Source organism: Pezoporus occidentalis, unplaced genomic scaffold (assembly GCF_034315485.1).
Source record: "Pezoporus occidentalis ecotype Australia unplaced genomic scaffold, CSIRO_AGI_Poc_V1 ctg2, whole genome shotgun sequence".
NCBI lineage: Eukaryota > Metazoa > Chordata > Aves > Psittaciformes > Psittacidae > Pezoporus > Pezoporus occidentalis.
In genome coordinates, this window is record NW_026913855.1 from 15,839,108 (window position 1) to 15,851,517 (window position 12,410).

At 45.9% G+C, this 12,410-nt stretch overlaps 1 long non-coding RNA gene across 1 annotated transcript in view; it reads left to right on the forward strand.

Annotated features, from left to right (window-relative positions):
* The first annotated feature begins 1,828 nt into the window (after window positions 1-1,828).
* Window positions 1,829-12,410, forward strand: part of LOC134163270 (uncharacterized) — an 81,148-nt gene continuing 70,566 nt past the window's right edge. Inside the window, exon 1 of the long non-coding RNA XR_009964668.1 lies at window positions 1,829-3,106. This is a non-coding gene — a long non-coding RNA (uncharacterized LOC134163270). The remainder of the gene's footprint in view (window positions 3,107-12,410) is intronic.

Genomic DNA, 12,410 nt, shown 5'->3' on the forward strand with positions numbered 1-12,410 from the left:
CCTGAAGCCCCCAGATGTGCCTAATCCCGCTGGGCAGTGAGATGCCCTGTGAGAGCAGTGGACTGAAACAAAGGGAGGTTGCCTGAATCACACATACGTGCACACACATGATTCTGTCATTCCCTTTTCTCTCTCAGATGAAGCTTTATTTCAAAGTTCGGGTCAGGCCCTAAATTTCATGATCTAATGCCTTGAGTCTCTTTTGTCTTCACAGGGCATGAGCTGCCACAGAAGGGCATTGATAAATTGCCCTGGGCAGTCATTAGTGTTACACATCCACATTATCCTCCTGCCAGTAGGCAGCAGGATCCCAGTGCCACATCCTTGCCTGCCCCAGGGGAGCCAGTGGCATGGTGCAGCGGCAACACATGTGCAGGGGCATGCTCTCCCTGTCTCATGCTGGCAGGACTGGTCCTCTTGCAGGATTGTGAATCTCCCCTGCTTCCTGGGACCCCAGGAGATAAGACAGCTGTCTGGAACAGGAAGAAACTAGGAAAATGCTGGGCCCACTCCCTTCTTCCTCACTGGGAGCAGTGGTCCACCTAGCTCAGTGTCCAGTCTCTGCACGGACAGCATGGATGCAGCAGGAGGACTTGGCAAGCAGATAATGTCACTTGTGCATGGCTTTCATCCGGTCCCAGCAATTTGTGTCTCGGGAGTGCCTGAGTATCAAAGGATCAAAGTCATCATAGCAATTAGTCCTCCATGCATGTCTTTGCTATGAACTTCCCTGGTTGCCTTTTGAACCCATGAAGCCCCCCCTGCCCACAGTGTCCCATGACGAGGAGCTCCCTGCTCTGCCATTAATGGATGATCTGCATTCCCTGTGTAGTCCAAAGTGCAATAGTGCCACATCCATCATCTGCAGAGAAGGACCCCAGCATCCAAAATGTTGCTACAGAGGTGACAGCAGCCTCCCTCCCAAGGCTCTCCCTCCTTAGCTGTTGCCACATAAAACAGGTTGCTATCGTGCACCTAGAGGAGAACATTCAGGCAGATTTTGGGTACAGAAAAGCTCTGTAACACAATTAAAATAGGACTATTGTGAGTAACAGTGAAATAACAGAAAGCGGGCCAGTTTGTGGGATGCATTTCTATTAAGAAGATGGGAAGGCATCTTAGCCAGGGGAGATCTGAGAGACATCAAATCATATAAGGAGTGACTTGGCTCCTGCCTGGCCTGCTGGACTGATGGTCCCCTGAATGTATCTGCAGCACCTCCTCGGGGCATCCAACAGTCAGAAGGAGCATATCTTGTTGCCCTGCATATATATGTGTGTGTGTGTGCATATGTGTTTGGGATGAAGGAGGAGCAATGTTTTGGTCTGATGAGTTGCGGAGGGAGCCACATGCCATGCATGTGGGCTCATGGGAGGCAGTTTGTTAGTGCCAGCAGAACACCTCAGGTTTGTTGGCTGGGAGGTAAATGAGATGAGCAAAACACTTGGTGCAATGTGTCATGAAGTCTGTTTCCCAAAGAAAAGGAAATAAAGGGAAAAAAAGGAAAGAATAACGAGAATAATGGTTGCAAGAAGCTGCCCTGGGCTGCTGAGTGCCCCTTTGATGCTGGTGTATCTTTTGCTGCTTCCAAACCATGCTGTAGCCAGGCTGCGCATCCCGATGAAAAAAGGGATCTGCTTCCCAGAGGTGCTTGCTCTGCCATTCCAGCCCTGTTTTGTTTCCCTTTGTGCTTGCTGTGAGCCCACTGCCACTTGCTGCTTGTGCTGGGTGACAGATAGCACTAACAGCAGCAGCTTCTGCAGCAGTGGGACATGCTGAGTGCGGCGTTCTGGCACAGAGGGTTCTGCAAGGCAGCAGGTGACAGAGGTACTGCATGTTGGAAGCCAGGGCCCTGTCTTACAATGAGGATGAGAGAAAACAAGCTGAGAAAAGGCATGCTACGGCCACAGGGGCTGTTTTGTATAGGGACAGGGAGAGGACTTAAACACAGGAAGTTTAAGTCCCTTCCATCATGCTAATCCTGGGCCCTTCTTCAGATACCTGACCGTGCCACCTCATGTCCTTGGCCAAGCTGCCCAAACCCTCATGCCTCAGCCTCCTTGTCCATATCACTCTGTCCTCTGGCAGGCGTTGTGTGTGCAGGCACGGATTTAAGCAGCTCAGTGTCCTCCATTCATCCCTGTCTCTTGCTCTCCCGCTGCGGTGCTGACAACTCATATATTCCCGGCATTGCACTGTGGTTTCTCTCTGGCTTTGGGAGCCCATGTGCCAAATACTGCTGATCAGCCTGCTGACCAGCTGCATCTGGTGCATCCAAAGCCAGCCAGAAGCTGTGGAGCGTATGCTCCTCTGTGATGGCTGCCTGGTGCTGATCACAGAACATGGGTCAGGCTGGTGGTGCAGGGATCAGGCAGAGACCAGCTCTGTCACCCACATCCAGTTCTGTGCTCAGTGAGCAAGCTGCCAGCCCCTGACACCGATGTGGGGATCAGCTCTGAAACTGAGGGGCTTATGCTGCTCTCTGTCCACCTGCAGCACAGCAAAGACTTTCTAAAATGGGAGCGTATATCTAGACCCTCCTTAACAGTCTTCTGCTCTGTCCTGAACATGGTGTGACCAACTGGGGAGTTGCTCTGGGAAGCATGAACTGGGTGTATCCATGTCATATTACAAATCCCAGGTTAAGCATAGACCTTCTTTGCCTTCTCTCTCTGCCTTTTGCCTCTGTGCTAATCTGAACTCCATAGCAAGCAGCAAAAGAAATTCCTGCACCTGGCCCAGAGTCCACAGTAATGGTAGTGACATTTGGATGATCATACACTGGGGCAGAGCATGCTTGGGCAAAGGAGTGGCCTCCTAACTTGTTTTCCCAGCCTGAGCTGGTGGTAATTAAGCAACAGATGATGTGACTGGGATTTTGATCACCTATTAATGCTAATCAGGTAGGTCAGCCGAAACAGAGGGTGTGATATTTCAAAAGAGGCCCTTCAAGGACCCCTTTCAGGAAAGGGGGTTTGGAGCTGGGGTTATACTGGGTGGTTTAGCATGAGGCTTGGATATGTGTAGTGGAGGAACAGGTTTCTAACCTGTGGAAGATTGTTGTTAGTTTCAGAAATGTCTCAGGGTCTTAAAGGAATGGCAGCAGGTAAGTAGATGTTGGTATTTTGTTGCTTGTTTAGACAGAAGTATTTCTGCTATTAGTCAGAGGTGTTGCTTGCATCAATTTTCTGGTGTCTCTGAGGCCAGCTGTAACCCTGTGTGTGTAAAGTCTAAATTCTTGGGGGTAGCCTGTTAAAGCAACTGGGGGGTTGGCACTTGTCCTGGCAGCTAGACAATCCCCTTCCTGTGAAAAGATCTTCAGGCAGAGAGCCTGCCTCTTGTGTGTGTTTGAGAGGGTTCTAGGAAGGACACCATGCTGCAGCTTATCCTGGGAACTCAGAGGCATGTGGATACGTCTAAATGTAGCAGCAGCCCTACCAGGGCTCTGAAGCATGTAAATTACTTCAGTAGCAGTTATGCCATCCCTGCTCATGTGTATGCTATGCCTTGTGTACATAGACACTTGGCATGCAGCTGAAGGATCGCTTTTTTTAATGTATTGACTCCCTGGAGAATCACGCCTGGAGTTTAGGAGAGGAAAATTTGAGGAAATGGCATATTCCTCCTCATACCTCAGAGCCCTGTACTCCTTAACCTGACAACACACACGTTCACCAGATTTAGGTACTGTGGAAGAAGGTAGAGCAGCTGTGGTGTATTAATTAGTAACTTCCAAAGCTGTTGAAGCCTCTGGAGCTGGGTTATTACCTGTAAAGCCTTGGAATAGTTGCATGCCCTGTGGGTGCAAGGACACCAGCATTATCTGTTGCAAAGGAAAAAGCCTGCACAGGTGCCCAGGTTGCTGTTTCTGCTGCTCTTGGAGCTGGTAAGGAGGAGGGAGATGTCTGGAGGCGATGGCTCCCACTGCTGCTTCAGGGTCCTGCAGGGACTTGCAGCCTCCTGGTGTGGTTGCAGTGAGATGTGGCTGCCCTGGGGTGAGCTCAACTGGAGCTGCTGAAGCCCTTCATTGCTTTCAAGGGCTCCAGTTGCTTCTATGCTCTTCAAATTGTTGTTGATTTGGTTTTTAAGCTTCTAGCACTGAAAAAAGTGCTGTCAATCCAGCTTGGAGGGTCACTTTCCATAGCCAACCATGACCATAATGCATTAAAAGTGCAGTAGGAGCACTGATTTAAAAAAAAAACCCCGAACCTAAGTCTTTTATTCCAAATGTTCTTAGTTGTTAAACCTCTCATTGATCTCACAGAGCTGGGGTGACATCTGGAGATGGTTCCTTTTCCTCTTCTGCGTAAAAGGAGTGTGCAAACTTCATCAAATGTAGATGTACCAGCTACTCGTGTCAGTAATCCTGAGCAAGCCCTTTGAAGAAGGAGGATAAGTGATGTACATGATAAACTGGCCTGGAATTCATAGTGTGTTTCTTTAAATATGTCAAATACAGGGATTTATCATAACTTTTATGTTAAGAGTACCAAGAGAAATGTCTGACAATCTACAAGGCCCTTATCAGTCAATGATATCTGGGAGCTTAAACCTCTTAAACTGTTGACGAGTTCTCATATTTTATCATACACTGCTATGGCAAAAAAAAATTTGGGGGGTTTGGAGCTCCTACATATGCTCTTTGATTTCATTTTTTGAAGCCACAATTACTTCTCTGGCCTGCACTTACTCGGTTTTCTGTGTGAAGTCCCAACCTAGCCCTGAAACGAGCTGGAACTCATTAAATCTGAGCAGGATGTTTGGTTCTGTAGATCTCATTTGAAAGTCACTTGATGATTCTGATATATTATTACAAATTTACAGTTGTCCTTGGTCGATAATTATGTTCTAAGTCTGTCCTTCTAATTAATCTGAGTGCATACTTTAAACGGCTCTGCCATGGCTTTCTTTAAGTAAATTACTTTCAGGAATGACACATTTGTTACTAATCCCCCTCCTCCTCTTATAGCCAAATTCTGTAATTCTCTCCCAGACTGGTAATTCTTTCTTATGCAAGCAGACCTACTGACTTCACATTTATTCACCCCAGTTCAGACCACCACTTAAGCACATGGTTAATTGTAAACATGTGTTTAGGTCCCATTGACTTCCGTGAAGCTTAAGTGCTGTCTTGAATAGGCATTCTTTTCCAAATTGGAGCTGGAAAATTAAATTTGTCCCTCTGTATAAGAGATCAATTCAACTGTTATGCCTCCAAAAGAAAGCTGAAAGTTCTGTTGGATTAAGGCAGGATATACACTTAAAGTGTAATTACAGTTGCTGAATACCTTATCATGTAAACCATTATTCTGGAAGGAGCACACACATTCAGAGATGCTAAGGGATGTCTATTTTTGATACTGTCTGTATATAGACACAAAATGCATCTCCGTGATTCCTGGAAGATGGTGATTTTGACTTGCGTGATCAGTAAAAACCTTGAAGTGATGTATAGCCAGGACCACGCCAAGGAATTTACAGAAATTTAAAGTAATGACTAGCAGAAGCAATGCTTTTATTAAGCAAAAGGATTGTGTGTTTTATTTGGGGTGGGTCACTGTTACATGTTCTCTATTTCTGCTGCAAGCCACCTTAATAGAAGCACTGGCCTGTCAATTTTCGTTAAAAGAAGAACAGAAAGAGGACCATGTTCTGGCTGCCTGTGTGCATGGAATGGATCTGTTATGCCACAGATCCTGGTGAAGCAGCATGCTTTTACCTTTGTTTTGGCTCAGTTGAGGTCTGACACAGGAGGCAGAGGTGGGCAAACCTGAATGTGGGCAAGGTTGCTTCAAACCTGCCTTTGCATCCCTCCATCCGTGTGCATCTTATGCAAGACCAGTGGGCTGCAGGCAACATCGGAGACTAATGAGTGGAGGGCAGGTGCAAGACCAGCATTTGTCCTATCTGCTTTTCAATCATGCTGATGTTAGGCCCAAACGGTGCAATACTCTCATGCTTCTGGTTTAATTTAGCTTCATGCCAGCAGCTTGAGCAAATGGTGCTCACATGGAACAAACAATAGTGACCGTACCCATGCACGTCTGCTACTCTATTTGGGACCCCTAGGAGGTCAGTGTGGACTGGAAGGCTCTTAGCGGCTTTGCAGTAGCCGATATGTGCTAATTGGGAAGGACTGCTCTTGCTGATATGCTGCTGTGTTTACAGTGCTGCAGGTACCAGCTTTATATCAAAGTATAAAATGAGGATGAGAAACTTTAAGTAGGAAAACAGGTTCACTGGAAGCGATAAGCCTAAGGAATCGTACTTCTGGCACAGAGCAAGCAGGAAGGAAATCTTACCAAGTCTCTACAGTTCTTCAGAACCAGTAGAAGGGTTAACCTTTAAAAACATTTTCACCAATTGCTTGGCTTTCCCATGACATCAGTCTTCTCAGTTTCCACGCTCCTTTGAAGAGCAGCATTGCTAATAACTAACCTCATGTCTTTCATATAATCCTGAATTTTCCTTTGAGCCTTCAAGAAAAATTGCAATTTCCCCTGTGCTAAGCTTCGCTTTGAATTTGGAGCCTGAAATTCTATATGTAAGACATTGCAAAGGAGTCCTGGGAGAGCAAAGATTTTCACTTCTCATGTTTTCAAAACACTTGGCATTAGTTGTATGACAGCATTATAATTCTTTACCAGTATTGCAGATCTAAGCATGCATGTGGTGCATATTGTGTGCACAGTGTATGGGGTATACTTAAATATTCAGGTGTATTTTTAATGCACAAGCCAAATGTATGCATGTAGGCTGTATGACAGATTCACATAATTTGAAGGTGATGGAGAATATGATGTTTATACATGCATTGACCCTTTTCCAGCAGCAGCCTTTCTGTCATATTGTCGCATTGTTAATGTATCCAGAGGTTTAAGAACACTTCCATGAATAGCTGCAAAATCTTGCCCCTCTACTCTGCTCTTGTGAGACCTCACCTGGAGTATTGTGTGCAGTTCTGGTGTCCACAACATAAAAAGGACATGGAGCTGTTGGAACAAGTCCAGAGGAGGGCCACGAGGACGATCAGGGGACTGGAGCACCTCCTGTATGAAGACAGGCTGAGAAAGCTGGGGCTGTTCAGCCTGGAGAAGAGAAGGCTGCGTGGAGACCTCATAGCAGCCTTCCAGTATCTGAAGGGGGCCTATAGGGATGCTGGGGAGGGACTCTTCATTAGGGGCTGTAGTGATAGGACAAGGGGTAATGGGTTCAAACTTAAACAGGGGAAGTTTAGATTGGATATAAGGAAGAAGTTCTTTACTGTGAGGGTGGTGAGGCACTAGAATGGGTTGCCCAGGGAGGTTGTGAATGCTCCATCCCTGGCGGTGTTCAAGGCCAGGTTGGACAGAGCCTTGGGTGAGATGGTTTAGTGCGAGGTGTCCCTGCCCATGGCAGGGGGCTTGGAACTTGATGATCTTGAGGTCCATTCCAACCCTAACTATTCTATGATTCTATCTTGCTTCACCTTGTGGAACACCCCTTGGTAATAGAAGGGGAGGGTATGTCTTTGGAAGGACAACACACTCCTTATTTATGAGTAGGCTTGAATCCAGTGGTATTTCCACCTCAGCATAGCTCCCTTTTTATGGTGCCCAGTAGTAAATGCCAAGATGTAGATGATGCCTAGACTAGGGCATCCCAGTGTGCTCCCAATGTACCTGAAGAAGGGTCTAATCATGTAAACACCAGGTGTGGCCCTTCAAATAGGGACCTAAGGCCTGGCTTGTTGCAGCAGTGGCCTTGCTGGTATGCAAGGAGAGGTTAGCTGTTTCTGTAGGTTGGCCATGCTCTTCCTTTGCCAGTCCATTGGGATGCTCTGTTATGCACCCTGACATGGGAAAGGTGCCGAATAAATGTGGTCTTGGATTTTTGCTCCTGTTTTGTTTGTTTTTTCTTTTTTCCTAAATCCTAACAGTTTGTCTTTGTGTGAGTTTTTCTTTTGTGCCCTTTGATGATTCTGTTTAACTTGGAGCAAAAGAAAGAGTTGAATGAACTTCTGATGTTCCCCATTTCATGGCCTGCTGATAACTACATGATAACACTCTCCATTGGATTCTTCATTAAAAAAGAAAACCAGGAGGGGAAAACATGAGCCTTTGTCAGCCTCGATAGCACTATTCGCTGTTTTACCAACAAGTTACAGTGAGAACATCAGCTTCCTGGCCTTTCACTGGAGCTCATTGATCTTTCTCCACAGTAAACAGAGCGGCTGTAGCTTTTGTTTGACTTGTGCTCCCCATTTGTGCGGTGCATTTCAGGGATGGAAAGTGCTGTTGTGGCAGTGCTGCAGAGGGAGAAACTGGACAATGGCAGTGGGACAATGAGTGGGAAATGTATGGGGGCTGTCAGAGGGACATACTGGGCAGTTGGGCCACCACCATAAACGTGATGGCCTTTGGGGCAGGGGCTTAAAAAGACTGTGGCCAAACAGCCTGGAGCTGAGTACCACTAGGATTTCAGGCTGGGCATTGCTTGTCTTTTCCTTTAAATCAGCCCTGTGTAGGGCAGAGGATGGATGGCAGGATGTGCTTGTCCTAATGAGAAACAAAATCTCTCAATGGTGGCCAGGAGGTAGGAGAGATGTGACAACATATCTGAGCTCTCACGCTGGCTTTGTTGTTCATTCAGTTATCAGTTAACCTCAACAAAAATGTAGATCTCCAAACTGGGAGGTGTGCTGGAGGTGTCTCTTCAGGAGCCCCTTAACTATTGAGGTCCCTCTTCTGCAATAAGCTGAGTGGTAGATAAGGTACCAACCAGAGGGCAGGACTGAGGCTGAACTGGCAGAGCTTGTGCCAGGGTTCCATGCAACTGGGGTGGTGGGGTGAGAGCCCTGCAATGAAATAAGTCTTTCCCTGCCACTTCCCTTCTCTCCCTTGTTTTTTTCCAAGTCGCTGAAGTGAGCGATGCTTTGCAAAACAGAGCAGAGATCTGGGGTAAGGTGGGCCAAAAAGTGTGACTGCTGGCAGAAAGCAAATGTATGCTTTGATTTGGAGTAGCAAAAACCAGAGTTTTCTTGCCCTCTCCTGCCTTTCCAAGCTTCATTTAAACAAGAAACTTTTCTTTGTTGACTTTCATTACATGCAGGTATTTTTCTTGGCTATACTGTCCTAGAATTTGGTAAGTTTAAGTGAAAGAGAAATAATATAGCAAGTCTTAGAGAAATACTTCCTGTGAAACCCCAAAACCACTGAAATGGAGATTTGTTGATTTTTTTTTTTTAATTATTTTTTTCTTCTGTTTTTTTGTTTCAGTAACAGAACTTGATTTCAGTGGGATTCTGCCTTTCTTAATTGCTACTTATCTATCTTGCAGTGATGTCTAGGAGGCTTGGTGATCAATCACAATTTTGCTAGGCACTTGGCAGCTACAGAACAAATCATGAGTTTTCCCCCCAAAAGCCTACAGTTATGGCTCTTCACGTTAGGATTTCCCTGTTTGGTGTTTGTCTGCTACTAGCCAAGCAGGAATGCTCTGTAGCAGCTGAGATCCGAGTGTGTCTCATGCTACTTTTTCTCCGAAAGTGTGTGGAAAGAACTGAAGCAAGTAGATGCGAAGGTGCGTCTTTACCGGTGTTGATATCTCTGCAGATACTGCTGAGCTGCACTGGCAGATTTGCGAGTTTGCACAACTTTTTTCTTGTTCTTCCCCTTCAATAACTGTTGATGGACTTGCTTCTCAGCCATAATCCTTGCATGTGATTAACCAATATATTATCCCCAAAACTTGTAGCAGGAAACTTTTGCAGCATGATTTGTTTAGGCTGTCTCGGAGTCCCAGAACTTGTTTTTACTCAGAGCATGCAAAATGTGGGAAATCTCACAAGAGTTTAGAATAAAGCTGTGTTGTTCCTCAGCTCCAATGTCAAACAAGGTTAAAATGTTGGGGTGACTAAAATCTTGTTTAAAAATAATTAAGCAAAATCTGAGATGTAGAAATTGTCAGAGGTTTGACACAGCTCTGTCATATGCTAATCCTTTCTTCACTGCTCTTGTTTTAAGTAAAGCTACAGAGAAATGTAGCTTTGTTATGGGCAGTGTACAGTTGACTAAGATAATTTTTTATGAGGGGCTTGCATGATGAGACTTGAGCTCCCTTAAAGTGTTGTTACAGGAGAAAAGTGATTTTAAAATCGGGCACACCCGTCTGTGCAATCTGGTAAATAATAGTCCAAACATTTAAAATTTGGAAACATTAATTTCACAGTATTTTAAAAATCTGCATAATGCACACCTGTTACAACCGAGCTGTAGAATTTTGTATAGAACATTTAAGTCTCTCTGCATCTACTACTATTAAGGTAATTTGGTTGCACAATGAGATATGCATCTCCTGTCCTTGTGGAGGGTGTGAGTTTAAAGCACACTTTCAAAACGATAGTGCATGTTTCAAGTTCATCTGCCAATGTTGCATAGCTGAAGTTTCAGGACTGTGAGTGCTTTGCCTTGACCTGTGTGAGCTGCCCCATTGATTTCACATGGGAAATCAATGTTGAAAAATTATACTTAGGCAAAAGTCTCTGAGTGAGGGCCTAAGGAAAGAGGAGACCTAGGGAAATGCTGATAATTTATTTCAGCAGCTTTTTGGTGTAAGTCCAGGTGTAAGTTATGCTGACAGGATATCAATATAAATATGGTATACTTCCAACTACGGAGGCTTAGTAACTACTATGACAGACTCTGCCCTGGGAGGTAGCGTGAGTTGATGCCAATACCTGTATGGGACAGTAGTGTTCAGCTGTCACCTGTTTGCTTTGCACTCCTAGGATCCTTCCCTTGCTTGGCTGATCAGTTTCAGGTGCACTGATAATGTCAAGAATAGGGACAAAGCTGTTGGGCAACTACAGATGTCTTCTTTGCTGCACCTGAGGTGCTGAGGGTGATGCTGGTGGTACCCACCTCTGCCCCCTGGGCCAGGCAGGGTGGTGGGTGGCACCTACTGATAAAGGCAGTGAGTAAAGGCCTGCCTGCAGCAGGGGAGGCAGGAGTGCTTAGGCAGCTGGATACAATTAGAAGTGTAATAATTCTGGCCAGGGTAAAAGGTAAACACCCTTCCTCCTCATCAGCACATGGTGCTGGAGGCTTGCACTGTGGAAAGTCAGGCTCTCTGCTCTGCTGCTCATGTGAAAGGCAGGAGCCCCTGCAGCACAAAATCCTCCTCTTCGATGGTGAAACATAGTTCACCAAGCCAAAATCAGGAAGGGGAAGAGAAGGTGAGAAAGGGAAGGGACCACCTACATCCACCACAGATCTTCTGGTAGCCCTCACTGCTTGAGCTCCAAGCTTTGCATGGCCTAATGCCCTGGCACGTGATGGAGAGGTGAGGGTTTGGGGGAGACAGGGTGCCTGCTGGGGAGCTCTCTCTTGAGCTTCACCCTGTCACTGAAACAAGGGTTTCTTCCTCTTGCCTATACCCTGTCTCCTTGATTTTATTTGGAGACCCCATGCAGGAACCTTGTGGTGGGTACCATGGGCTGGCTTTGGTGTGAGCAGATCACCACATTTTGCATTGGCACCATGTTCCACTTTCATCACTTGTGTGCAGCCCAGAGTCCCTTTTCCACTTGTTCTTCATCTTTCTGGTTCTAATATTCTAATTAATTTTTCTAATTGCGTGATTAAAAATGGGCATGCTTTGCCATAAAACAATGCTGCTCGCTGTCATGGGCTTGTATTAGAATTAGAGAAGGAGGAATTTAATTCCCCCCCCAGTGTAAAGAAAATGGGGCTCATGGATGGAGTAGGGATTAAGTAAAGGAGAAGGATGACAGTTGGTATAAATCCAGCCATGAGTTCTCCTCTTCAAAGGCAGGTTATTTCCTAGATGCTTACATTCTCCCACAGAATTTGGGGGATTAGCACAAATTGTGGCCTAATGATGCAATGAAGCTTTTCATGTTGCTGTTCTCCTTGTGGGCAGTTTGTGCTGTAGCCCTTAGGTATGCTCCGGGCTAAAACACTGTCAGGTGGAGAAGGCTGGGATGATGGAGACAAGTAGGAGCTTTCCTTGCTTCCCTGCTATCCTGTACACATAATGTGTGCTCACAAGCAATTTGATTGCTTTGGAATTTGCTAATGCATGTTCACATGCCTTTGTGTTTTGAGAGGCTACATCTGAAGGGCCTCAGTTTTTAGTTGACATGTGTCTTCCAGTGCCTTGCTCTTAAAAATATCTATCGCATATCTGAGCTGGAAAGACAACATTGGCTGAAGGGCTGGTTTGCAGGGAACTGGGGTGTACTTTAGGGGGTCTGATGGAGGGGAAGGTGTCAGAGGGTGGTACAGCCGGGAGAGGATGATGCAGTGGCAGAAAAGAGTGCAGCCTTCCGTCTATGGAAGGCCAAGCCTGTCCTGTAAGGAAAAATTTACACAATCAGAAAGTGGGACCCCAGGAAGAATTCCTGCAAA